Below are 27,740 nucleotides of genomic sequence, written 5' to 3'. Positions count from 1 at the left end.
TAAATATTGTTTGTAACACGCGCCCGTCTCAATTTACCAAGCAGCCGCCACCTTGAAAGACAAGTGGCGCGGTTACTAATTCGCATTATGCAGGAGCCTGGGTATGATTTTGACAATAACCAAAAAAATGGCGGAAAGTTCGATCGCGTACAACATTATTTCATGGAGTTTCGCTTCAAGATATTGAACAAACGTTTGGTTGCAACACAATGAAAACAGTTTATTTATCTTTCAATGTCTCGTAGCAAAGTAGAAAAATCGACAAAGAAAGGAAGCCTTGCGTATGTGCAAAAGAGAATCAATTCTATTTCGAGACGGGTAAGTCAGCTGATGTCGCCATGTTTAACATTTGTCAGTCTTTATACAGTGATCAGTGGTTAACTTACAATGATTCTCAAATATAGCACATCAAGACCATTTTCAGTGAAAATAATTGAAGAAAGGGAAACGTATTTTACCAAAGCAAATTAAGGTCAAAACAAATAAGGCAGACAGCTGCAGGTCTCTTTTTTTGCCATTCCAGTTAATATTCACCCCACCCACCCCCCTCCCATAGTTGAGGTTTCCTGACTCCCTCAGAAAAGAACCTATTAAACAGTAGGGCTTCAGAAATTAATGTTTTGTGATGCCCTCTTCCGAAAAAGTATATCCCCACTATCCAGCCTGTTGATGATGACAGAAATTTACTCTTGGTATTGTACCCCTTAGAAATAATTGTTTTTTTATCATAATACCTCAGAAAATCTTGTCTATGGGTTACTCCACCAGAAAAGCCATCTAGGGTGTGTGTGTGTGTGTGTGTGGGGGGGGGGGGGGGGGGGGGGAGGGGGTTGGACATAACATAGAATGGTCCTTACTCAATACTTAATAATCTGTTTTTTTGAAGGTTGACAAATTTTACACTCGTCTGGATGGATCATCATTTAGATTCTTTTCTACACATATAGCATCTGGAGCAATTTCCGAAACATTCTCATACATTGTCTTAAATTGGAATCTTAAACCAGCCAATTCCTAAGTCAAATGCATGTGTTTTTTGTATCCATATTACACCTGCTTTCAGTGCTACATGCATAGGTAGCTCCTTTCGACATACCGTGTAATTTGGCCTACATCAAAAATGTAAGCATAACTGACTTCTTTACGGTCGAACTCTACTTTTAGTCATGAACAATGGATTTATTTGATGTCAAACTAAGGTTCTAAAGGAGTATCAAGAAGTCATTCTGGGAAAATAAATTGACTGTTTTGAATGTTTACACCTTGCAGATATTAAAAGTGGCAGCAGCCCAATTCTACTGGAAGTCACTATTGAGAGCCCGTCGACTACACTAAAGTCATTTGAATTATCCTGTAAATCAGGAAACATGCGAAGTCCGCAATCTTCTTCAGCCATCTTAGGTCAGTAATTATCATATAATTGTCATCCATTTCTTCTGGTAAATATAACCAAAAAAATTTGCCAATTCAGTTACAGTTAAATGGTCTTTCAGTTATTTGCATAGCGTGTCGAAAGATGGCATGTTGAAAGATGGTCAAAAGATGTCGCCTATGCATGTAACACTGAAAGCAGGTGTAAATGTACCTGAAGTGAATTTCTGAACATTACTGATGATGATTCAGAAGACATTCCTACCACTTCCAAATGTTGCAAAGATTACCGATCTATGTCATGTTTTGGTCCTTGCCACTTTGTCTTGCATGGAGTCAGCTGAAAGAAATGAATAATGTTCTTGGTGAAGCTGGGCAGGTGTTATGACATATTACAGACAAAAGGGATGTACTATACCTAAACCATTAAAACTTATCCACTGATTAAGTGAAAAGGGAAATGAGCAAATGACCGGAAAAGAACCACCAAAATATCTTAAAGAAATATCTTAAGCCCAACAAAATCACTGAAAGTAAGCAAAAGCACTTCCAGTGTCATTACTGAGAGCTGACTGTAAACAGACAGCTACCCAAGCACTGATATTCAGGCTAAGCAGAGTGCAATCATCACTTCAGACTTGCAGACTTTCACTTCAGTTAGCCTGAAAAGAACATTTTACAGTTGTCGCTCCCAATAGTGATAAGGGGTTTCACCTATTTTTATTTCCTTTTGTTTGTTTTGTTGGTTTCAGTGGTTTTGTATGTTTTGCTTGGTTTTGTCTCACTGGTTTTGTGTTTCTGTTTTGGGTTTAGTGCATGCCCTGAAATGAAAATGCTGGTAGAATGTTTGTGCTCTTAATGTCAGCTTCAGGGCTAATGATCTTGTTACAAACATTGTAAACATTCACTGACATCATGTACATTGATTTGTCAGAACTCTCTGTGATATCGATATCTTTAGTCCCCATGTTCTACAGATGTAGTGCATTGCACTCTTATACTGTAAGGAACTGTGCAGGGTAACAAGAAAATGGTTTTAGATTGAAGGTAGACAGTATTTTTTTTCCTTCTCTTAGCTGTGACACATTTAAAACAGAAATTGAATTGCTTTCAAGTGAGATCTCTAGTCTCCCAGAGGTATGAACATTTTACATTGTTTATTAAGTTAGTTTCTCAAACCATGACAAGTACATTGAAAAGTGTTTTAGTAAATTGGAAAGTATGCCACAAATTAGCCAATCATGTTGCAAGTTATACCTGTTAGCAAAATTACAAACATTGGAACACAGTTCACAACTTTATTCTGAGCAAAGTACATATCTTTGAAGTTGAAGGTACAACAAACCATATAAATTATTTATTTTTGTTTGCTAGGTATTGTAAAAGGTGAACAACATTTTTTTGATTTTTATCATCGTTATCAGGCTGAAAGTAATGGCTCTTTACAAGATTTCAATGAGCAGAAAAGAAAAGAACAGTAAAAGCTGGAAGAAATAAAGGTACATATTCAACAAAGTTTATTCTTACAGAAGAATTGGAGGAAGGGGTGTACTCTCTATAATGGCCTATACAGGGAGGCTCCAACCAAAAGGGGTACTTTTACAGGCACAGGTATATAAAAGGGTAGGGATTTCACAAGACAAGTTGAGGTATATAAAAGATATAAAAGGGTAACGATTTCACAAGAGAAGTTGAGGTATATGAAAGGGTAGGGATTTCACAAGACAAGTTGAGGTGTATGAAAGGGTAGGGATTTCACAAGACAAGTTGAGGTATATAAAAGGGTAGGGATTTCACAAGAGAAGTTGAGGTATATGAAAGGGTAGGGATTTCACAAGACAAGTTGAGATATATAAAAGATATAAAAGGGTAGGGATTTCACAAGAGAAGTTGAGGTATATGAAAGGGTAGGGATTTCACAAGACAAGTTGAGGTATATGAAAGGGTAGGGATTTCACAAGACAAGTTGAGGTATATGAAAGGGTAGGGATTTCACAAGACAAGTTGAGGTACATGTATATGAAAGGGTTGGGAAATCTGCCATTTACATGTAGTTAATTAAAAGTGCCTTATATTAAAGTATTTTGCACTTTATGGCTGTATCATGCAAGTTAATAAGTTCTACATGATAATGGCAAGATTTCCTTTTTTGGCAATTTATTCATAATACAAAGATATTATAGAAAATGGGTAGCTTTTCTGTCAAAATGGTATACAAAAGGGTTAGGGGTTGGGGCTAGGGGTGGAGCCTCCTCATATAGAACTTTGTATAGTACCCCCCTACCCCTTTCCCGGGATGTTAAACAAATATCTCTCACGCCTCTGGACATAACAAGACTCCTTCCTTATAAAGGAACACTTTCAGTCCCAAGGCTTGACTGTGGGGAATCTCTCTTGACAACTCTCCAATAGGACTTTTAAGGCCAGTGTAAAGAAAAAAATAAAAAGAGAGATAGCAATAAATAAATAAATAAATAAATAAAATAAATAAATAAATATGTGTATGTGAACATTGAGTACTGTGCAAAAGTACTGGAGACAAGTTTTGTTCATTACAACAAAATACAACGCTTGTCTGTTTTTTTTTCTCATTGAGAAAAAAAAAGAGGTTTTAAAAAATAAGACTGATGTGAAATTCTATGAACTTGCTTATATACATGTACTTGATTTTTATGCTACTTGCAATTTTCATTGTCATCTAAAGAATTGTGTCAAATTTTTGATGGATTTTCATTCTGAGGTGATTCAGAGACTTCTGCAGTTTTGTGGGAAGATGCATCATTAACAATTTTGCCTTATTTTTGCGCAGAACTGCATACCAGTGTTGTGCAAGTCTTTACTTTCCTTACTTACTGGCACCATGCAGTTGTTTCTTCTTCTTTGAGTAGATGATGTTATAATGAGAGTTGATAATATGTAGGACGTAATGTTACTTTACATTATAGTACAAGTTGAATTTGAGCGCCCTCTGATTGGCTTAAAAGTGTTGTTTCATCAGAGTATACATGTAGAAGAACATACATGTAGAGGTTTCGCTCGCCAGTGTTAAATTTGAGAATTGATATACAAGTAATGATGTCTAAACCATAAAACACACTCTCTTGCGGAGTCCCGTGTTCTTTAAATTTATCTTGTGCTCTCAAAATTCCGTCATGTTCTATGTATTTGCTAGTCACATGTGCAGAAAAATATTTTTTCAAGTATAAAATGTCCACAATTGAAGTAACAACGATAATGGACTGCCTTAAGCAACTTATAGAACTTCTGTCTTGAGCAGCTGCTAAATCTCGCCTCATTTACATGTCTGGAGACATATATTTACGTCACTAAGAGTTCAATATTTGCATGCTAGTTTCCTGAGTTACTTCAGGTTGTCACAAACAGGAACAAATGGGTTCAGCTTCGGTCAGTAATTTTTTTTGACATCAAGGTGTTTGATGGACCTACAGTGTTTAATGAAACAACGTTTTTAAATGATCTACTGTATCAACAACGGCTTACTATACTGGACATCGCAGCTGGAATTTAATCCTTGTTTATCCGTCTACAAAGAAGAAGAATGCAAAAATCGTTGTTTCATGTTTACGAGGTGTGGAGAATCCGTAATTTTAAATCGGTCTGAGTTCCCTTAGCGAATATTTTAAGGTCTACCTGCGAAAGCTAGGCAAAACTATTACCTTTTGTATGATGGCTGCTTTTTTAAACGTTCGATTTTTACATATGATCCTCGCAGAAACTATTAATAATATTTATAATTACTAACAGTTTCATTTTACAGTTGAATTGGTAAGCCAGTCAATTAGATCTCAACTATAGATTTTTTAAGTCTGAAACACGGGGCTAGTGTCCATTGTAAAAAACCACAATGTTTTGACTGCAATAGAAGTTAAATGCAAGTCATTTCGAGATTAGCTGTGCCTTAAAACATAAGCCATGTGCTTTTGAAGGAATAATTCTAAAATTACCCAGCCATGCATTTTTATACCTTCAGGCTGTAGTTGTTTAATTCATCGTTTTTGTCACAATTAACTGTCCATGTTCTCCGCAATAAGTTTACGTTTTACTTGTAGCTTTTTAAAGTTATCCTGATGGGTCATATACCCTGTTTTGATTTAGCGAAAGTTTTGTTTTGCTTATGTTGATTGCTGTGATCCTTAGAGGCGGGTTTTACATGGTTTAACAGATTAATCGAGGTTTACAAGAAGCTTACTAAATACAACTGCAATTCTGGGAAGGGACAATTTTCTACTTCTTTCGTCAAACAAAAACGAAACGAAACTAAAAACCCAGTAGATATTCAATCTACCTTACATTATACATGTATGCAAAATCTTTCTCAGTTCAATCAAACGAAAAATCAGTGAAGCTTGAATAATTTATCCCAATTGACAACAAGCAAAATAGTCCTTTCAATCTACATGTATTCACATTGTTTGTACTAATTGGCACACAGCAGTGCATTGTAAAATCAGACAAAGAGCTGATTCAGTGTTCACTGAGTGTACAAACGTACGTACTGCTAAGGAATATCTATCGAGTGTGTATCTGCTGGACTGATGTTCGTCATACATAATGGTAAACCCTTCTTGAACTTTCCATCATAGCTGACTTATTTTAATTTAAATTTCTGTTTGACAGAGCAAACTTGACAAAATTTCTGAACAACTAGAACCCGATGAAGTTGAGGAAGACTATTTCAGGTAATGATTTCAGCACCAGATTTATTCATGCATATATCTTGCCTTTTTTGTCTCTTCGTTTGCTTCCAACCGAAATAAAATATTTCAATTATGCCTTCAAGATTTTAGTATCGTAGCCACATAAACATTCACATGAACATTCAAAGCAGATACCCTAAATTTATAAGTCGTTCATAAATTCGGCCCGGGACTTGTAGTTTTTACTATTTAAATAAGTATTTTTTTCCTAGGGACTAGCGAAATCACTTGACGGATAAGGTGTCTTTTTGCTTCACAAAACCTGTGTAGTGTACTCTATGTAATGAAAAGAGAGCTACTTGCTTTTTTTTTCTTTTTTTTTTTTTTTTTTAAGTGACCCCATTTTTCCGTTGTATCCACACTCTCTTGTGTCAACTGAAAATGAAGTCACTGGCGGGATAGTATTTGTCGATGTACCACTCCAAACCATTACATAGCTACCGTACAATGTATTGCATTTCTCTGTTTCCTTTCTTGTAACATTTCAGAAAGATGCAAGAAGGCGATGTTGGTGCATCCAACAGTGACTTGCAGACAGATAACGCTGATGACGATGGCACGCACATGCCAGAGAGGTGTGTTGAGAGAATGTGACCTTGCTTTCTACAGAAAACTTTCAAGGAGCTGTACTACTGATAGGCCGTCTAGTCATTTCATTATACATGTTTCTTTTTATTTTCTGCACTTTCCGTGGTGAAGCTCAATAACATGTTTCCAGACCTTAGAAAACCAACAAGAATGGTGTAATTTTTGTAGAATAGTATATGAGAAACGAGGCAGAAGAGAGGAACCCATTAGGATGATTAACGGAGACCAGGATGGGTATATAGATAACAATATGAACCGCTTGAAGCTGAAGCTCTTTGCTCTCTGTTGAAAGTTGACAAAAAACGTTTACACAGAATGGTATTCCCTTGAAAATTTTTTTCTGAGCTTTTAGTCTGAGGTCGAAACGCCTGTATATTGCGAATGGTGACTGAAACATTGGGTGCTCACCTCAGTAGATCTGAGCAATCTTAATTTATGTTTTTAATTTACTTCTTTACAAAATAGTGAAGACGAAGATGAAGACGATGATGATGACGAGAGTGAAGAGGAAACCACGACAAACATAGTTATGGTGAGTCAGTTTTATTTCAGATACACTGTAGTCCGAATCACGGCATTTCATGAAGCGTGAGTTTCAACCCGTCCATGTAGGCAAGATAGGAGTTCCATCTCTGAAAGTTTATCTGTTTCCGCAGTTCTGGTAGCCTGAGAACGCAGATGTATTTTACGTCTACGTTCGCAGGTTACAGTTCCCGTTGCTAAGCAAAATTACAAAGTGTCATGGCGCCATGACACTTCGGAGATACTTCGCTAGTGTTCGTGCTTAGTTTTGATTGGTCTATAACAATCGGAAACTCTTCCACTACTTTTATCGGAGATTTGCCATTATCGTAAACTTTTGTTTTCTTTAAATGCTTCTAGGTCCTCAAAGTTGAGGCGCTGAGTGATTTTACAGGCGAACAAGATGGTGATCTTAGCTTCAAGAAAGGCAAGATTTTAACAGTTTTCAAAACGAGGTATCTGATATTATTTGTATTTGTCATGCGCAACAGTCGTAGTAATAAGCTTTGAGGAAGAATTGATTTTGCATTGTAATAGAACTATTATCTTTGCCTTCAGACTTCATCTTCCGCAGCAAGCAAACATTTCAACCCTAATCGAATATCAAAATTATGCTTTTTTTGTAACTAAAGGATTTTTAACTTAGGCCTTCTGAGGGAACTTGATTAGGCCAAGAGAACCTCTGAAACATATCAGAAGTTCGTCGTCCCACTCCACCTCAAAAAGAACTCGTGTTTTTCAAAACATTGTGATTTGAAGTGATTTTTCCCGCCACTTGAAAAGGTGCGTGCCTAGATCACACGTGATTGGACAGTTTAGAAATGCTCGCGCGTTGATCGTTGAGGATGACGTAGTTTACGTTTGTTTCGTAGCCTTGGCAGCAGGATGTTTTGTTTACGATGAACGAGCGATGTGTGGTTTGTGTGTTTAAACGACTGGGTTTTGTTTAGGCCGTAAAGGAAACTAAGACTAGTTAGGACCAAACTAGAATTAAGCGATGTTACTGTACCTTGAATGTTGAACCTTTTTTTTTTTGTTGAAGTATTTTAACTTGTAAATCGCTCTTATTTTTGTTGTAAATTTTAGTGAGGATGGCTGGTGGGAAGCTGAAAACGCAGCCGGGTAACAAGGCGTTGTACCGAAAACTCTTCTTAAGGTTAATACTGGAAAGTTTAAAGTTGGTTTGTGTTATCATGATGTAAACGTGTCCATTGTTTTTGAACTCAAGTACTTTGGCGAATGTAAAAGGTGACAGTATGTAATATTTCGGCGATCCACATGAAGAATAGTAGATTGACTAAGGGAGTTAGTGGTGACATACTTTAAGATGGTGATAGCAAAAAATACTATTGGTTCACCTTTGCGACAGTTTTTTGCTTACTATCTGTGGATCGTAATGGTTGACTTGTGTTTAATATCCTTTCATTTTGATTAGATTATCGAGGAAAGCGGCGAAGAAACCTCACCGGAGAAGACTGACGGAGAAGATTCCACTGTAGTAAAGAAAGGTATTTGCCTGATGCGGTAGCAGGAGCACTTTGAAGAATGTTAAGAACGGTTTTAGCTGATTGTCTGTTGGCGGATTGTTTGTGTGTCTTGCTTGGGTGATTTGTTCGCCGAACTCAATTCACGCCTCGCACTGTAACCATTCACGGCAGTCAAGCTGTTCTTTTCTAACCAATCAGGAACAACCTTCACTTGGGAAGCACGTGTTTTCCCGCGCTTGGCTCCGGATGCAAACAGCGTAACTGTTAGAAATCCTGTTGTGGTCTAGAAAAGAGACATGTTCTAGTTTATTTATTCAGTTTGTATGCAGTTATCAACAGACAGCGTTGGTCTGGTAGCTGAGAAATAAGCAATCCCTTTTAAGATGTGGTTTTTTAATCACCAAGCAACTGCCTAAGTGAAGATGTACGGTTAAATAATTAGCTTGCTTTTTTTTTTCTTTTATTTTCTCTGCAGAGACAGCAGACAAAGTTCCCGAGCTTCCAAGGCAAAGAAGGTTAGCTCAGATCTTAAGTAACAAATCCACTCGTCAAGAAACTCAGTTATCAAAGCATTACCTTCACTGCACTCTTAATTATTTTTGTAGATTTTGTGGAACGGTTTGTGATTGTCAGGTTTCCATTGGAGCGCTACTACCGCTTTGATCGTTGAGATCGCCGAAAAAAAGGTTCAGCTATCGTTGCGATAACATGGCAACGATTCCTCAAAGATTGTAGCTATCGTTGCAATTATAATAAATATCCCAAAATGCACTCGTGGTTGTTTGATCCAGATCCTCTCGGAGAGTTTCTTATCTTATGTAGTGATCGTGGCGATCATATTGTAATCATCCTTTAGGTCGCATTACGCCTTGTAAAGATACCCAAGGTGCTATTCGTACATGACGGGAGAGTTTAATTCGTGTTTTTTTTTTCCTGGGTTCAGCGGAAAAGATCTTTGGAAAATTCTTTCGAGAGATTCTACTCAAGAGGTATGGTAGTTGTTTATACGAATGTATTTAGTGGCAATCCACCATTTGATGTCTTGAACCTCTCTGTCTGTCTGTCTGTCTGTCTCTCTGTGTGTCTGTCTCATACTCTGATCGATCAGAAAGGGCACAGATATATGAATCCAGTGAATTAATCAAACCTTCAAGCGAATGGATATAGTTGGAGAGTAGCGTACGAAAAAATATGTGCGAACGAGCGAGTCACGATTCTTTTTCTGATTGGATGACAAAGTGGGGCGAGTTTGTTTGAGCCGTTCGTGTAGCGTGACTATGTGAACCGAAGAAAATGGAAAAAGATCTTTCTAATAACGATCTTATAAATACAATTTTTCATACAAAGCAAACGATAGTCTGTAGTTCTCGTGGATTGAATTATTTTAGCAGATAAAATTAAATGACTGTTTTTTTTTTTTTTCGAGGACAATGGAGGATATCAGAAGCTGATTTTCAGTCCGTCTTTGAAACATGCGTGCTCAGAAAAAAAATAATAAATAAAGAAGAACTCCAACTTCTCCAGTTAGCTGTCGAACCTGAGACTCTCTTACTAGTCCAGATTATGTGTTCTGAGGACAGTGTGCATGTTACTCGGACGTTGTTATATGTACACTGGATTTGGAGCCCGCGCTCATTATGTGCGCGAGCTGTTCAATTGTGACGTAATATTATCGACCGTTTACTTTCAAAACACAATGGTATTTTTCTTTCCTGTATTTCTGGTTATCATTTCTGGCTTCCGCTTTCCGCAGCTGATCACTGTCTAGCGGAAAATGGCTTACTGCGCTACAGTTAATACATTCGAAGAGGTATTTTTAACATTTTATTTTTGTTATTTTATTTGGGTTTAGTTTGAGGAAAACCTTACTCTTAAGAAGCTACCGTATTTTATTACATTATGAACTGCAAGTTTGGGAGTGAATTTAGTCGGCTTTTCTCAACGGCTATGCACGCTTTGACATCAACTGGGTACAAATCTTTTGTGTAACGGGACAGCAGCGCTGTCGTTGTTTGTCTCAGTTTTTGTCTCAAATCTTACGTCGCTTTCCTCGCAGATATCATGAAAACTGCTCTTTTCTTTTCAATTATGTTTGCTTCATGATTGGTTCAAATTTTATTGCACGTTTTCCGAATAAAGCCCGTCTATACCTTGAGCCTCGTACTGAAACGAAAGAATATATGTTTGTAAAAATGCTGAGGAGCGAGAAGATCCACATTTTGTCGGCGAAAAAAATACTGGAGTTCAACTTGCTCTCAAACCAAAATTTGTATTTATGTGATATTCGTTACTTTCAGTCGCTATGAAAGCGATATTTGAGAACTGAAAAATCGGTTTTCCTAAATTTTCAAACGTGGACTACCTTAAACTAAGTTAAAGCAAACCCTATCGAAGTGAAACATCAAAATAATTCCTCTCGTTAAACTGAAAATAAATCACCACTATCGCTTTGCGCTGGCCATTAAATACAACTTACGAAAGCCAATGTAAACGATCAGGGACAGTTTATTTTATTTTAAATAATCCTTTTTCTTAGTCTAGTCATGAATTTAAACAACTTTATTCCTACTATAGAATATTGTATTTTGTTTTCTACAGCGATATCTACACCTGTATCAAACGAAAAATAAAATATCAGCGGCTGAGATGACTTTCTCTTAAATTCAAATCAGAATGTAACAATTTTCTTGCAAATCGTAAAATCTGCATTTGCAAAAACTATTTGTCGATTGCCACTTTGGCATTGTATTTAAGCGTTGTTAAGGATTTTAAGTGGATTTTATGCTAAATGCTACAGATAAAAATCGATTTTTTATTCAAATTACCATATTGTAAGGTAATTGCAAGAAGAGTAGACAGAATTTAATTTACATCGAAAGCAGCTGTAAAAACAGACACTGAAAACAAAGTAAAGTCGCGACCGTTTCTTTTGTGAACGAGCTTTTGAAAGAAGTGTCAATTTTGATTTTGTTAAATTTTATCTCTATATCTCAATTTCTGTTGCGAAGAAATGCCGTCAAAGTTGTTGGAAAAATAAAAACCTGTTATGTTATTGGTTTTCAGTTCGCGTTTTATCAAAACCGGTTTGATCATCAGTTACTTGACTGTCTGTTGGAAAACGAACCTGTTGTAAGCAAGTATGATAATTTATCTTCTCAGACAAGCGCCACAGATGTGCTTAAAGCCATGGACGCGATGCCCAGTGGATTTCGTTCAACTACGCTCGGAAAAATGGCGAAAGAAGGCAAGTTGCTCGCTATTTCAGCTCCAATTTAGAGATATAATTCTTGTTGTTGATTAGCTGATATTCTGTCCGATTTTAATCGTTGTAGTATCTGAGAAAATAAATGAAAGCGCTGCAAAGAAAATTTTGATTTTTCCATGAAACTGTCACAGAGTGGGGAAGATATTTTAGAGGTTGGGAAACTTTTATTGGACTTATATCACAGGGGATATTTACCACGGGGTTTTTTCTTTTCCATATTGAAATTCCGTAGTTTCTTATTTTGTCTAATGTTGCATGACTGACGTATTGTTTATAGAAAACTGGCAAACTAGCTCTTGGGTGATGCCGAAACTAAGTCAGTCTAATGTAGCTTTTCGAGACATTACTTGGGATCCCGTCAACAAACAGGTGAATAATTGTTATACACTACTTGTTAATCTATGAGCTGAGTTCTCTGTGGATGTTAAGTGATACTGGAAGTTCTCAAATGTCGAATGTCCTTAAAAATGTTTACCTTACCTTTGCTTGTGTTCTCATTTTCATCAAAGCGTTGGAAACGGCATAACGGCGTGCAAAGAAAACTAACTATGTCATTCTCACTAGACCCAAAAAGTTTCTCACTAATATAATCTCTTAAAGTACATCTGTAATTGGAATGTCATCAAAAATATTCCCGAAAAGTACACCACTCGCTCGACTGCAAAATACACTAGCCGCGGGCTATCGGACACTACTTTCTTTGCATGTTGATGATAATTATGAAGAAAAATAGCCTATAAACTTCTTAAGGCACAGGCGGCCGGGACGTTGAATACGATTAATACGTGACATTATTCTGTTGGCGATTGCGTTACAATTTTAGCCGGTTATAAGACAACGTATGAGAATGCTTCGAAAACTACTCTAAATGCTACGTGTAGAAAATAATTTGAATAAAATGGCTTACCTTGTGTTTCCATTGCGTTATTTTGATGTCTCTGGGTTCCTGGAGGTTTTTTAATACACCTTTCTTTGTCTACTATCTGAGTTACTCGCTCGTTGCCAAGATCTTTTTCAAATCGTTAGCAGACGGCGTGCAAACCGATTCAATGACAAGAGTTGCGTAAACAAACCCATTTGTAATCTGTAAAACCAATTTACTGCAGGAAAAAAAATAAACATGTTATTTGCCGGCTTACGGTCGGTCCGTATGGTGAAAAACTGTGACCTCGGGCTTGAAAATGCTGCCCAAGGCCGCAGGCCTCGGGCAGCATTTTCAAGACCTCAGTCACAGTTTTTCACCATACGGACCGACCGTAAGCCGGCAAATAACATATATATATATTTCAATATCTGCGGGCAAAGAGCTTTAGGTAAACTTTGGCCTTGAGTACGCTTATTGGTTATGATTTCGAGTTTGAAGTATGATGAGATAGCAGAGTCCTTTTGTAGATAAAACTACTTTAAAATTGATCTATTAAATATTTGATCTTTTTTGGTGATTTTATTGGAATTGTTCGTAGAGAATGTCGCTATGACACTTAAGGTGGCGAACACAGTTTTCGCGCGCGCTTTTGCTGATGCAATTCAGCGCGTGCACAAGGATTGCAAAAAACAAACATGCGGTCAATAGAGCGATCATTTTATTTACTCAACACCCGCACTATCTGTGCTATTTTTCTCTTTAATTGAACGCAGTGTATTGATGGCTTTAGTCTTTTATCACAAAGATATGTTGGAAAAGGTAACAATGCAAAGAACCCAGCAATTCTGAGCTTTTTCTTTGTTACCGAAAGAACCCAGTTAAATGCAGCGCATGCGTAGTAAGGCCCGGTTCATACGTCGCATTTCTGCTGTGTCGAATTCAATTCAACGAATTAAATTCGACAGAAATTCGACGTCTGAATCGGCTGCCGCATTTCTGCCGCACGTTCGACTGGTCTTGTCGCATTATCCGACAGAAATGCGACACCGATTCAGACGTCGAATTTCTGCCGTGTCGAATCTAATGCATACATTATGTTAATGTATTGAGCATGCGTAAATGCTTTCCCGCCAAAGAAAGAGAAGAAACTTGGCCATTCTCGACCCAATGCAACCTAAACATATTGCAACACATACTGCTCCGTTGTCAGCCTTCTCTTTCTCGTTCCATTGGCGGACAATTTTTAGAAAATTAAAGTCCTTCGTCGCTCAGTATTTTCGTCCGCCATATTGAATACTCTACGTTTAAAACATTTTCCGCTGGCCAACATACCCGACAGTATAAATTCTGAATTAAGTGCGACACAAGTGCGACGTACGAATCCACAGTCGCATTTCTGCCGCACTTAACTGAATTGAATTCGACACGGCAGAAATGCGACGTATGAACTGGGCCTAAGTCAAAAAATTGCGATTGAATGAAAAATTGCACTCTCGGAAATACGCCTATTTCTAGAGAACCACTCATTAGAATTTCACGAAATTTGGTACGAAAATACGCTAGGAAATAAGTAATTGGAGTATTGAAAATAATTGAACTTTAACAAAGGAAATTCTAGAGATTCCAGTGAACCTGCAACAAGGGATAATTAAAGATATCTCTGTTAAATTATTAGCAAAATGGTGTTAACTTGTGAGAATCGTTACAAGTTTGTTGCATGCAAATTATAAAGAAAATCTAATGACTAGATTTTCTACAAATAAACAAAACCGATATTAAAAGCCTTTTTATTTTTATTCTTGTTGCCATGGCAACGGCACCCACGTCAGCTTAATTATCAAAAAACCAAAGTTTGTGTTGTTAACTTGCTTGCCATTTTTGGCGACCGAGAGATCAAGGGTTTTAGAGAAAAAGGTGAATGAAACACAGGTATCAAAAACTGTGTTCAGCCACCTTAATTTATTTGTTGTCCACGAAACATTTCCTTCCCTTTGCAGTTTTCTTACAACAGGCTCTTAGTAATATTCACTCAGTCAGAGCGACAGCAACAGACAAAGATTCGTTAACGTGGAATTTTAATATCAAGGTACTATCTCCTATATTTACTTTGCTGACTCTTTGCCGTGAAATTTCAGTAATCAGATTACGTTACCCTTCGTTTCTTACAAGTATTCTTAGCTATAAAGCTGCGACTGACGGAGAGTTTACTTGTATTAATCCTTGAGAAAGCTCTTTTTTGTGGTCAAGGTTCCAAGACTTACCTTGATCATAGAAAACCCAGGAATAAAAGGTTTATTTTTTAGAACATCACTCGACAAATAACTGAAAGTCATTAAGTGAGGATGACAAAGAATGGCAAGAATGGCGATGAATTACAGTATGGACAAACTTAAAGTTTAAGCAAAGTTTGCATTTTAAGTTTGGTTCGTTATGGATTCCTTTTGAAATTGTGCAAGAATTTTCGCATGCTACAAGTTACATGGAATCATGATTAACGATGTTTGTATATAAAATCGAAGTTCTTTAATGCTGACGCCAAAAAATGACGATTTGAATACGTCCGTATTATAGAAGTGGAGATAATGTGAAAACTTTAATAATCGTTGAACATATATTGTTTTTCAGTAGCATTTTAAATAATAAATTAAAACTGAGAAAAGTTCAAATGAGGCCTGAAACTACTGTAAAATTGATTGATCTTAAAATCTTTTAAAATCCAAGCTTTTGCCGATCCAGAGCGTCATCGTAATGTGAAAATTGTTTTCAGTAGGACCAAGTGAATTTTCCAATAATCTCCGTGTGGAGAGGTTTGACTGTATTAACAATGAGTAAATTAAGTTTTAAAAAACCTCATGGCATAGAATGAATGCATGTTGTTTTTGTCTTTGTAGTGTGCCACCAGTGTGTTTGATTCAGAGTGCCTGGCTCGTATAAATTCTAATGACGATTCTCTTGGTAAGTGCCGTTGTACTGCTTATATTGTTTTCGCCAAAAAACCTAGTTATTTTACTTAGCTCAACGGCGGTGAATTTTGCCGCATTGCAGTGTGGCATTGTATTAATGGTTTCATTGACGAGTGGGTGTTTGTGTTGCGGTCTGCATAAGAAAAAACACCCCGCCCTGAATAAGGATCGATAAGATGTTGCACCCAGTCGGCTCGGGGAGAAGAAAACGTAGGATACTGGCTGAGACTGCTTCTGTAGTTTTAACCAAATAGAACCGTTTAAAAGAGATATCAGACTAATCGGTAATGGTCCAGCGAAACTTTACGAGACAATTATAAGGCTAAATGTGTATGTCGACATCATGGTTTTACTGATCTTCGTTTCTTTTTCCTAGTTATTCTTTTTGAGTCGAGCATGCTTTACAGAAGAACTGTGAGTATTATTTTCTTACCTACATTTGTGTATGGGCGTTAACCGTTTTGCGCGACTAGAAGTTTTTGCGTTAAATGTAATATTTTGAAGAGAAACTTCCAATCTGACAAGTCTGGTTGCTTTGACTTTGACAATGTTATGAGAAGTCAAATCTTGGCAAGTCATAGTGCCACTTTGCTTTCACAAGTATTCCACTCTACTTTAAACCTGATTTTGATCAGAAAAAGAAAATATAATAACCGGAAATTAAGGAAGAAAGCGTCAGGCGTCTCAATCAGGATTATTATAAAGTAGGAGCAACACATGAACAATACTTTGCCAACATGGCAAGTAACAACAGATCTGAAGGAATTAAACTTAGCAATTCAAAGCAGTAGAAAAATACTATGATGGGCTACTGCAGTGTATTCTTGGAACGAGTTACTATTCTTTTAAAAATAGTCTGTTACCAGTCCCTGACGTTTTAGAACTAATCTTATTATATTATGTCCATCTTTGGGTCATTGACGAGGACTTTCACAAATAAGGTTCAAGTTATCGAAGGTAAACTTATAAAGAAAATGACCCGAAGAGATAAACAATTAAGTCGACTTAGCAAGAAGGTCGAGTTACCCAGGGTAAAATTACCGTTAACTTTTAGAAGGAGTTCCAAGGAAACCCAATTTTGATTCTAATTAGTGCGAGATTCACGTTACCGCGGGTTCGAGTTGTCGGACGTCAGCTGTAGCATTTATAATCAACCATTCGTAAAAGAAACAATGTCATGGATGCTGAATTGAATCTATGTGGAAGACCCTTTTACAGTCCGTCGTAACATTCCTCAATCTTGAACTGTCTTGTTCCAATGTCGTTTATTTTTATTATCGTATTTTTTATGTTCGTATATTGTTTTGTGCCATGTAGTGTCTTTGGACCCTTCAATTCACAATTACGGGCAGGATTTTTCGTCCTTCCTTTTCGCCGATCCGTACACGTCGTTAAACCTCTCTTGAACGTCAAGTTTGCCATGATTTATAGATTTAGCAGTAGTCTTTGTTATCTTTTTATTTCTTGTAGTCCACCGGCGAGAAAAGTGAAGTAGGATGTGACTGGTGTGTGATGAAACTGTTTGAAGAAAATGGAGCGCCAGTACCAAACAAGTAAGGCGATTAAAAAAATATAAAATTAGTTATTATTTAACATGTAGACGATGGAGTATAAACGCCTGACGAAATGAAAGTGAATCGCACCATTATAACGTGCTAATTTTCCTTACGCAGTTGTGATAGCGAATACCCTTTGGCATTGGCGAATTCCAGCTTCTCAGGCCAAATTAATCGCGCAGTTTTTGTCTCGGAGTTTCAAAGCAACAGGTGGCGACAGGTTGGCGTGACAACTCTCGGAGTGCTCTCGAGTGCTCGTGCTATTCTCAGACTGCATAAAAAAATCGTGAACTTTACGAGTGGGTCTATGAATATTTCTCTCCTTCTCCCCCTCCCCCTCCGATTGTGCGCTTACTTATAGTGCGTCCAGTTGGCACAGATTCTACAAGATTTAAAACCAGGCTTAGTCGGAAAAGTTTAGCTATGTGAGGAAACACCGTTTGCTTGTTGTTTGACAGGACATACGAGATTCTACTTAATGGAGGAACTCCGTTTGATACTGGTGTGGACTTAGACCCCACCATCAATTTAAAAGGTAACCAATCACTCTCTTGTCAATTCTTTCAGTGAACGGAAACTGGATCCTGTTTCACTAAATTTCACCTGAACAGGAACACCAAATAAAAACAATGAAAAACTAAGGACTAGGAACAGGAACACCAAATAAAAACAATGAAAAACTGAGGACTAGGTATTGACGGGCTTCTACTAACAGGGACACCAAATAAAAAGAATAAAAACTGGGGACTAGGAAAAGGAACACCAAATAAAAAGAATGAAAAACTGAGAACTAGGTAATGACGGGCTTCTACTAACAGTTTTTTATATGGAAAAAATAAGAGCTGAGACTTCTTATTTCACTCTAAAATAAGTATTAATCAACATTAGGTCCAGTCACAACTGTCGAAACGTACACTTCGGAATGCCTGCAAAAAGACAGCCATAGAAATATGATATATTTGCTAGGGTTTGAATTTCTCAGTATTTGTATGATTTCTCGTGCTTGCGAACGTGCTTTGATCGCTAAAGAAATGGACTTATTACATAAATGGGAACAGGTCAATCCATGTTGTAGATTATTTCCACAAACTATTTCAGTGTCCCAAACGCCACACAATTAACACTGTATCTATACTAGTTGTCTACCTTGTTCTCCTTTATTTCTTGCTCTTTTCGTTTCTAATAGCAAAATTGCAAATTATTTTCGATTTGTGTTATCAATGCTAGTTTTAATTTCAATGATTTTAAGACTCTCTCTTATGTGAGTTAAATAAAACTAACTCAAGTTGATTGAAGTGACAGATTTTGCAAGGGAAACAAAGTTCCCTTGACATGAATGGAACTTGGGGAAAAAAATGATAAATTCTTGTGCTAGTTTTATCTCTTGTTTGTCTTTGTTTTGTCTTTGTTTTATTTTTTCCTTCATGTTCTGTCATCGTTTCTGTTTGTTGTTTTCTCTTCTTAGCGAGCAGTAGCCGTTTCCAGCAAGTTGTTCGTTCTAATCGCCAGCCACGGCTGACAGTGAAGCTGATTTCAGACCAAAAAACAGAAATATTTGAGTAGGTCCCATCATTTTGTATGTATCCGTTTTTCTTGTTGTGAGACTAACATCATTTGATGCGATTGAGATTTAATTATGATGAGATCCGTACATGTCTTTTCAATAAAATAAATAATAACTTACGCCGAATCTTATTCAAACCTGCCAATCAACAAGTCTTAAAACATTATTTTCCTTGACTTTGTTAACTTTCAAAGGAGCTGAACGATTATTTTTAAAAGCTCTTCAACGTTTGATTATTTATAACTAGTAAGATTATCAATCACTCAGATTCAAATTTAACCAATCTTGGCTTCGATTACCTGACGTTTGTCGTGCATGGTGCTTGTCACGTTGGTTCACATTCAGTTCATTGGTTCTACAATTTACAATCGTTATGATACAGTAGTTGTCTTTGTTTTGTGATATCTCTTAATGTTTGACTTAAAGTTCTATGCAAGAATGAGAATCCAAGTTTTGATCTCAATGCCCTAATTTTCATTTTATTCTCCTCTATTTGCTGTCATTGGGCAGTGACAATATTTCATAAGTTGTTATTTTGTATCTCTTTGTAGCATGTTACCGGACACTTTGTTAACATGTCATATGTATGCACAATTAATTTCTTTGTACCGCCAACTGCTGACCGAGGTTGTAATGGACGAAGGGCGCGACTCACAAGTTGCAGGTAATTTTTTGGACTGTTTGGTGCATGCGCAATAACGTCACCTCTTGCTCGTGTTTCTGGCTTCTTTCATGTTCTTTCCTTAAGGGAAGCATGGGTATTAATATTTAAAACGAGATTGTGGTCTTTAATAGAAACATTACTATACCAAGTTTAAAGTAAGCATTAACTTAATTTCAACTCTCATTTTGCTAAGAAATGATTGTATTTCGTGTTTCAGGCTTTATCGTGGATCCTGTGATATCTACATTTCCCAAAATTCTTCATGCCAGTGACGTCATGGATGCTCTGAAGGTACGCACGTGACTATCACCTAAGCACACATTAACAATACCAAAGGAAGCAAGCATTTGGAGAAAAAGTAAAGATTAAAAGGATAGTAGAAAGCTGCGGTTTATGAAATGTGATTTTGTGACAGGATATTAGGAAAAAGACTTTGCCAAAAACAACAAAACGTCACTATTTTACACACGACCCTCCAGCCCTGCCTTCTAATGGCTGATAGTATAAGAGTAGCTCAGCCAATGAGATTGCAGCATTTGCATTAGTATACTAGTAGCATTCTATTAATACAACATATTGGCTCAACTCGAATCATTCCCCTGACCATCTGTAAGGGCAGATGGGCACAACTTTGAGGGCTGGCAAAATTGTCAATTTTCCGCCCTAAAATTCGCAAACTTTAAAATCGTGTTTTTCAAACGATGCATATACTTTATAAATATTGAAATATAACGGTGGCTTTATATGAAGCTTTTAATAGTTGCAAAAAACATTACAATAACTTTAATTTTTACAGAGCTGCTGGGACGAGAATAAACGAGAGCTAAAGCGATCTCAACGAGGAAGTAATGCCGCAAAAATGCTGTAGTTTGCCCGCCTTTTGTGATAGAGTCCCTCATTTTTGAATTGGTGGTTAATTTATCCTCTTTCTATCACGCTACAACCCGACGCCTGACTAAGTACCACGAGGAAGTGTTTCTTGAGTGAAGGAAATGGATCCTTACAAATCAATATCGCTATGAGTTGTAATCAATTTATTTTCTGACTTATTCAATTTCTTTTGTTAGACACCACTGTTAACCTTCTGTTAAATAGTATTTCACTCTGGACGTTCTCTTTCATGGCACCCGTACAGATATTTGTGCTTTTCTTTATTAATATTGTTGTCATATCTAATTGGTGGTTTGTTGTTTTGTTTAGACGGACGGAGCGCACAAGCGGGGATTCTTCCGGGAGGTTTAGATGGACAGTGTTTTCCCAATATTAAATTCCGCTGAATTGCCACCGTACATCTGGGGTAACGACCAAAGAGAAAAGGTGAGGCCATTGTCTTCTCATTTTCAAAAAACTGATGTGTTGATTTCCTTCTCGGTTGCTTTAAAGGTCAGTTAACCCTTCAATGCTGCCCAAAACTCTAATTTCTGTCGCATGAAGGGAATAGGAGTGTCTCTACTTTTCCTGTGGAAATTCAAAAAACGGATTTTATATCAGATAACTGGATGGTTTTCAGTATTATTTGACTTGGAACAGAAAAGCTTGCCAAGGAAGGTGTTTTCTCTGAAAATTTGTCAATCAGACCGTATGACATGCCTGTTTACATTGCCATATTGAATCATCCAGAAGAACCATTTATTATTTTTATTTTCTTTTTTTAGGAACGGCTTCTTTGGATTCTTAACCATTGCGACAAACGAACTACTCTAGAAAGTTTACTCTCTCCTGATAGACTTTACAAACCTTTCAGTGTAGACCGCTTCACTCTCGACTTATCAAAACTCGCGGTCACTTAACACTCGAGAACACACGGTTTCTTGACATGCACTTGATCACAAGGCTGTCCGCGCAGTGCAGTTTGTGAAGCACTATGTCGACTTGGCCTTGTCATGTTGGTGGAGAACAAACCTGATGAAGTTTGATTGTTTTCGTAATACTGCATGAGGCATTCTGTCACGTGACTTTGACGTTCTTTTCACCTGTTAGTACGTCACTGTCAATCGTTCACCGGCATTTTGTACTACTGTTTCTGTCTCTTTTTCTTTTTTTTTTTTTTTTCGTGGGTTGCGCTGTATCGAGATTTTCCGCCCCTCGTTCGCGTTTCTTGGTGCGCTTGGTCCTAAACTCTAGTGGTAAAGCTTACTGCGATATCGCTGAGGCTCTTCCCATGCCTTCCCTGGTCCGTTAACCCGTAATTTCGCCACTCTTCGTTTTCTCCTAGTTTTTGTGCCTTGTTTTCCCGCATTGTCGAGTACGTTACACTGTATCGGTGTTTTGCTTATCTCCCGTCGTTTCCTTGCAGTATATCGCAACCTAACAAACTTTAGTATTCTTATTATTGTGATGTTATGAGAAGGGTATAATTCATGATAAATTTTCGGGAGAAGGGGCTTTCATATCTGTTTAGGTTTTATGTTTTCTATTTAAACAGTATTTTGTTAAGGAAATCGTATTAAAGGAAAATTGGTTTGTCATGTAATTTGCAGCTGTAAATGAATAGCATGGTCTAATTTAATTTCTCTTCTTATCCTTCTGGATGGGTTCCTTGTGGTTTCTATCTCGCCTTCCCTGGTCCGTTAATCGGTAATGCTGCCACTGTAGATTCCTCAAAGCATTTCGTACCCCATGTTTTTTTACTGGGCTACGCTGCATCAATATTTTGCGTTTCTGCCCCATTTCCTCGCTTATTTTGGCGTGAATCCAAGTTATTACGCCCTCTGCACTTTGGTTGGGTGTGGTGAGATTTCTTAATTGCCTCCCCTGGTCCGTTAACTCTGCATTCCTCCCTGCATTTTGAACCCCTGGTAACACGCGTTACACCATGTGCAATTTGCGTTCTTGCGCGCATTTCCTCTGAGCGTTTTCTGTGGTTTGTCATACTGGGAAGACAAAATTACAAGATTTACTGTCAGGCTCGAACTCCTGAAAATCATGCATTCCTTCCCGGCATGCATTTACTAATCTGCTCTTTGCGCGAACAGATCATATTAGTAATGGAATACTGGGAGTGAATGACTTCCAGGGTGAACTGTGGATTCTTAGCCAATGAGAAAAGAGATAATGACCACAGTGTGTGATAAAAACAATGAACTTTATTTACCTTAATTCTACACATTACGGTTCCGCTAGAAATCAGTGGCCCTCAAACAAATAACTAAAGTGAAATATAAAACGGATTAAGAATATTATAATATGCAACAGAGATAAGCAGAAGTTGATCGAAATTAAATACAAACGTATCATCGCATTGCAATCATAGAAATGATGCCGTCCCCAAATTATTAGTCAATAGTAAAATGGTGGCGAAAAGTGTTCTAAAATGTGTGAGTTTTTCAAATTACTACCTAAACTGAGTGATTGTTACATATTGCAAATTCTGTCAGTCAAACAATTTGTGACTCGAAAAATAGCTGATGGTGCAAAGAGCAAATAAAAAAAACATGGGGCATCTGCTATAGTCACGCAGATTACGTCTGAGAAGACTGGGAGGAGAGATAGAATGAAGGCACGGAGTGTAGGACGCGCCCTCGTTTCTATGATCCCCTCGAGTCCATGAAGTGAAGTAGTTATCGAGTCCTACAAGACCAAGTTGCTGAAAATTATGGAGGTTTTAGTTTCGCTTGGGTAAAAGTACCTTTCATTGTCCTGAGCTTCCTTGATTTAACCGTTGGTAAAAGCCAAAATAAAAAATAAAAAAATAAAAGAGAAAATGCACGTAAATCTTGGGGAAAAACTACAATTGAGATTAAATACATGCCTTTTCATCAATTCAAAAAAGAATATACACTGTCCCTCTTTGCTAGTGAGACCTGAATACTGTAAATACTCGCATGAGCTACTTTATTTAAACTCCTATTTAGTTACTTATTATCTATAAGTTATTCCTAATCACCTACTTTACCAACTTACTACTTGACTAATTTTACTGGTTTGATCGCTAAATCGAAAGCGTCTGCTTCTTTGGCCACTACACACTTCTCTTTTTTGGTTTGTGTTTGTGTTTCTTTTTTTACTGCAGCAAATTTTTGTAATTGAAAACAGTGTGAGTAGCTGAACTTGTACTTGAAGCCATTTAAACACTGAAAACTGAAGTCAAAGCTCCGTGCAACGTAAAAAAAAATTAATAATTCTTGGCGCTTTGTAAGTCTTCATTAGGGACCTTTAGCAATGACGACGAGAACGTGGACGACGACGTATGTGACCGATTGAGGCCTGGAACGGGACCGTCGTCCACGGCGGGAAACGTAAACACTTTAGTAAACCGGTTACGTTGACGAACCCTTTACTGCAGCTTTCTGTGGCAGTCAACAGGAAAATGTCAAACAAATGTCAAATGTTCCGTTAATTTGAAAATGCAAAAATTATCCCCTACAACAATTTAACGTTTATTCAGTGTTGTAATCAACGTCAAGTGATTCAGAGCTAAGCTAAGTTTATAGTCGATCCGAGCAGTTCGGATAATCTTCAAAGCCCAGAAGTCTTCTTAAAAATGCCAAATGGTATAAATTACAAAACTATAACGAAATGCCCGCGATTTGTATTTATAAAAGCACTACCACGTACCCTGCAGTACTTTTATTAACATCCGCCATTGATTTCTCCACTTTATACTGTAAAGCTGTACCTGCAACTCGAAAGAAATCAAGTGTTTTTTTCCATCACCGTACGATCAAATTACTTCGGCACTGTATTTATTCGCTAACCGACCCTTTACATTAAAGAAATTCCTAAGATACGTAAGTAGAAATTAGAAAACAAATAAAACCTATGAAGGTGAATTAATCAACATGACACGAGCGTGGGACAAAGAAAAATTCTGAGTCCCCGACAGGAATAGATCCCATGACCTCCCAAACACCGGGCGGGCGCTCTATCCACTGAACTACGAGAACTCATGGAGAGCAAGGTCATTTAACTGAGTTCATATATGATAGGTGTCCTGAATACTGCTAGGATCAACGCTATCGAATTCATCGTGAGTAGTGATAAGTTAATAAAGATGGTGAATTTTAAGCTCGGTAATGAAATGTGAAGGTGAATTAATCAACATGACACGAGCGTGGGACAAAGAAAAATTCTGAGTCCCCGACAGGAATCGATCCCATGACCTCCCGAACACCGGGCGGGCGCTCTATCCACTGAGCTACGAGAACTCATGGAGAGCAAGGTCATTTAACTGAGTTCATATATGATAGGTGTCTTGCATACTGCTAGGATCAACGCTATCGAGTTCATCGTGAGTAGTGATAAGTTAATAAAGATGGTGAATTTTAAGCTCGGTAATGAAATGTGAAGGTGAATTAATCAACATGACACGAGCGTGGGACAAAGAAAAATTCTGAGTCCCCGACAGGAATAGATCCCATGACCTCCCAAACACCGGGCGGGCGCTCTATCCACTGAACTACGAGAACTCATGGAGAGCAAGGTCATTTAACTGAGTTCATATATGATAGGTGTCCTGAATACTGCTAGGATCAACGCTATCGAATTCATCGTGAGTAGTGATAAGTTAATAAAGATGGTGAATTTTAAGCTCGGTAATGAAATGTGAAGGTGAATTAATCAACATGACACGAGCGTGGGACAAAGAAAAATTCTGAGTCCCCGACAGGAATCGATCCCATGACCTCCCGAACACCGGGCGGGCGCTCTATCCACTGAGCTACGAGAACTCATGGAGAGCAAGGTCATTTAACTGAGTTCATATATGATAGGTGTCTTGCATACTGCTAGGATCAACGCTATCGAATTCATCGTGAGTAGTGATAAGTTAATAAAGATGGTGAATTTTAAGCTCGGTAATGAAATGTGAAGGTGAATTAATCAACATGACACGAGCGTGGGACAAAGAAAAATTCTGAGTCCCCGACAGGAATCGATCCCATGACCTCCCGAACACCGGGCGGGCGCTCTATCCACTGAACTACGAGAACTCATGGAGAGCAAGGTCATTTAACTGAGTTCATATATGATAGGTGTCCTGAATACTGCTAGGATCAACGCTATCGAATTCATCGTGAGTAGTGATAAGTTAATAAAGATGGTGAATTTTAAGCTCGGTAATGAAATGTGAAGGTGAATTAATCAACATGACACGAGCGTGGGACAAAGAAAAATTCTGAGTCCCCGACAGGAATCGATCCCATGACCTCCCGAACACCGGGCGGGCGCTCTATCCACTGAGCTACGAGAACTCATGGAGAGCAAGGTCATTTAACTGAGTTCATATATGATAGGTGTCTTGCATACTGCTAGGATCAACGCTATCGAATTCATCGTGAGTAGTGATAAGTTAATAAAGATGGTGAATTTTAAGCTCGGTAATGAAATGTGAAGGTGAATTAATCAACATGACACGAGCGTGGGACAAAGAAAAATTCTGAGTCCCCGACAGGAATCGATCCCATGACCTCCCGAACACCGGGCGGGCGCTCTATCCACTGAACTACGAGAACTCATGGAGAGCAAGGTCATTTAACTGAGTTCATATATGATAGGTGTCCTGAATACTGCTAGGATCAACGCTATCGAATTCATCGTGAGTAGTGATAAGTTAATAAAGATGGTGAATTTTAAGCTCGGTAATGAAATGTGAAGGTGAATTAATCAACATGACACGAGCGTGGGACAAAGAAAAATTCTGAGTCCCCGACAGGAATCGATCCCATGACCTCCCGAACACCGGGCGGGCGCTCTATCCACTGAACTACGAGAACTCATGGAGAGCAAGGTCATTTAACTGAGTTCATATATGATAGGTGTCCTGAATACTGCTAGGATCAACGCTATCGAATTCATCGTGAGTAGTGATAAGTTAATAAAGATGGTGAATTTTAAGCTCGGTAATGAAATGTGAAGGTGAATTAATCAACATGACACGAGCGTGGGACAAAGAAAAATTCTGAGTCCCCGACAGGAATAGATCCCATGACCTCCCGAACACCGGGCGGGCGCTCTATCCACTGAGCTACGAGAACTCATAGAGAGCAAGGTCATTTAACTGAGTTCATATATGATAGGTGTCCTGAATACTGCTAGGATCAACGCTATCGAATTCATCGTGAGTAGTGATAAGTTAATAAAGATGGTGAATTTTAAGCTCGGTAATGAAATGTGAAGGTGAATTAATCAACATGACACGAGCGTGGGACAAAGAAAAATTCTGAGTCCCCGACAGGAATCGATCCCATGACCTCCCGAACACCGGGCGGGCGCTCTATCCACTGAGCTACGAGAACTCATGGAGAGCAAGGTCATTTAACTGAGTTCATATATGATAGGTGTCTTGCATACTGCTAGGATCAACGCTATCGAATTCATCGTGAGTAGTGATAAGTTAATAAAGATGGTGAATTTTAAGCTCGGTAATGAAATGTGAAGGTGAATTAATCAACATGACACGAGCGTGGGACAAAGAAAAATTCTGAGTCCCCGACAGGAATCGATCCCATGACCTCCCGAACACCGGGCGGGCGCTCTATCCACTGAACTACGAGAACTCATGGAGAGCAAGGTCATTTAACTGAGTTCATATATGATAGGTGTCCTGAATACTGCTAGGATCAACGCTATCGAATTCATCGTGAGTAGTGATAAGTTAATAAAGATGGTGAATTTTAAGCTCGGTAATGAAATGTGAAGGTGAATTAATCAACATGACACGAGCGTGGGACAAAGAAAAATTCTGAGTCCCCGACAGGAATCGATCCCATGACCTCCCGAACACCGGGCGGGCGCTCTATCCACTGAGCTACGAGAACTCATAGCGAGCAAGGTCATTTAACTGAGTTCATATATGATAGGTGTCCTGAATACTGCTAGGATCAACGCTATCGAATTCATCGTGAGTAGTGATAAGTTAATAAAGATGGTGAATTTTAAGCTCGGTAATGAAATGTGAAGGTGAATTAATCAACATGACACGAGCGTGGGACAAAGAAAAATTCTGAGTCCCCGACAGGAATAGATCCCATGACCTCCCAAACACCGGGCGGGCGCTCTATCCACTGAGCTACGAGAACTCATAGAGAGCAAGGTCATTTAACTGAGTTCATATATGATAGGTGTCCTGAATACTGCTAGGATCAACGCTATCGAATTCATCGTGAGTAGTGATAAGTTAATAAAGATGGTGAATTTTAAGCTCGGTAATGAAATATGAAGGTGAATTAATCAACTCG

General features: G+C 38.1%; 2 pseudogenes across 1 annotated transcript; one reads left to right on the top strand and one right to left on the bottom strand.

Annotated features, from left to right (window-relative positions):
• The window catches only part of LOC149107735 (uncharacterized), a 190,004-nt pseudogene that overhangs the window by 109,877 nt on the left and 52,387 nt on the right, over window positions 1–27,740 (bottom strand).
• LOC149107740 (nephrocystin-1-like) lies at window positions 71–22,036 on the top strand (annotated as a pseudogene). The gene is made up of 22 exons (XR_016209100.1): window positions 71–318; window positions 2,448–2,508; window positions 2,796–2,870; window positions 6,010–6,071; window positions 6,578–6,664; window positions 7,143–7,209; window positions 7,560–7,654; window positions 8,286–8,355; window positions 8,635–8,707; window positions 9,162–9,201; window positions 9,630–9,675; window positions 11,846–11,930; window positions 12,229–12,320; window positions 15,708–15,771; window positions 16,156–16,193; window positions 17,250–17,332; window positions 17,794–17,870; window positions 18,801–18,894; window positions 19,451–19,563; window positions 19,781–19,854; window positions 20,764–20,880; window positions 21,219–22,036. The product of XR_016209100.1 is annotated as a nephrocystin-1-like (transcript).

The sequence above is a fragment of the Orbicella faveolata genome, unplaced genomic scaffold (assembly GCF_042242905.1).
Source record: "Orbicella faveolata isolate gen_17 unplaced genomic scaffold, um_ofav_v1 contig_26, whole genome shotgun sequence".
Lineage (NCBI taxonomy): Eukaryota > Metazoa > Cnidaria > Anthozoa > Scleractinia > Merulinidae > Orbicella > Orbicella faveolata.
This window is presented reverse-complemented; position numbering and strand designations above follow the sequence as displayed.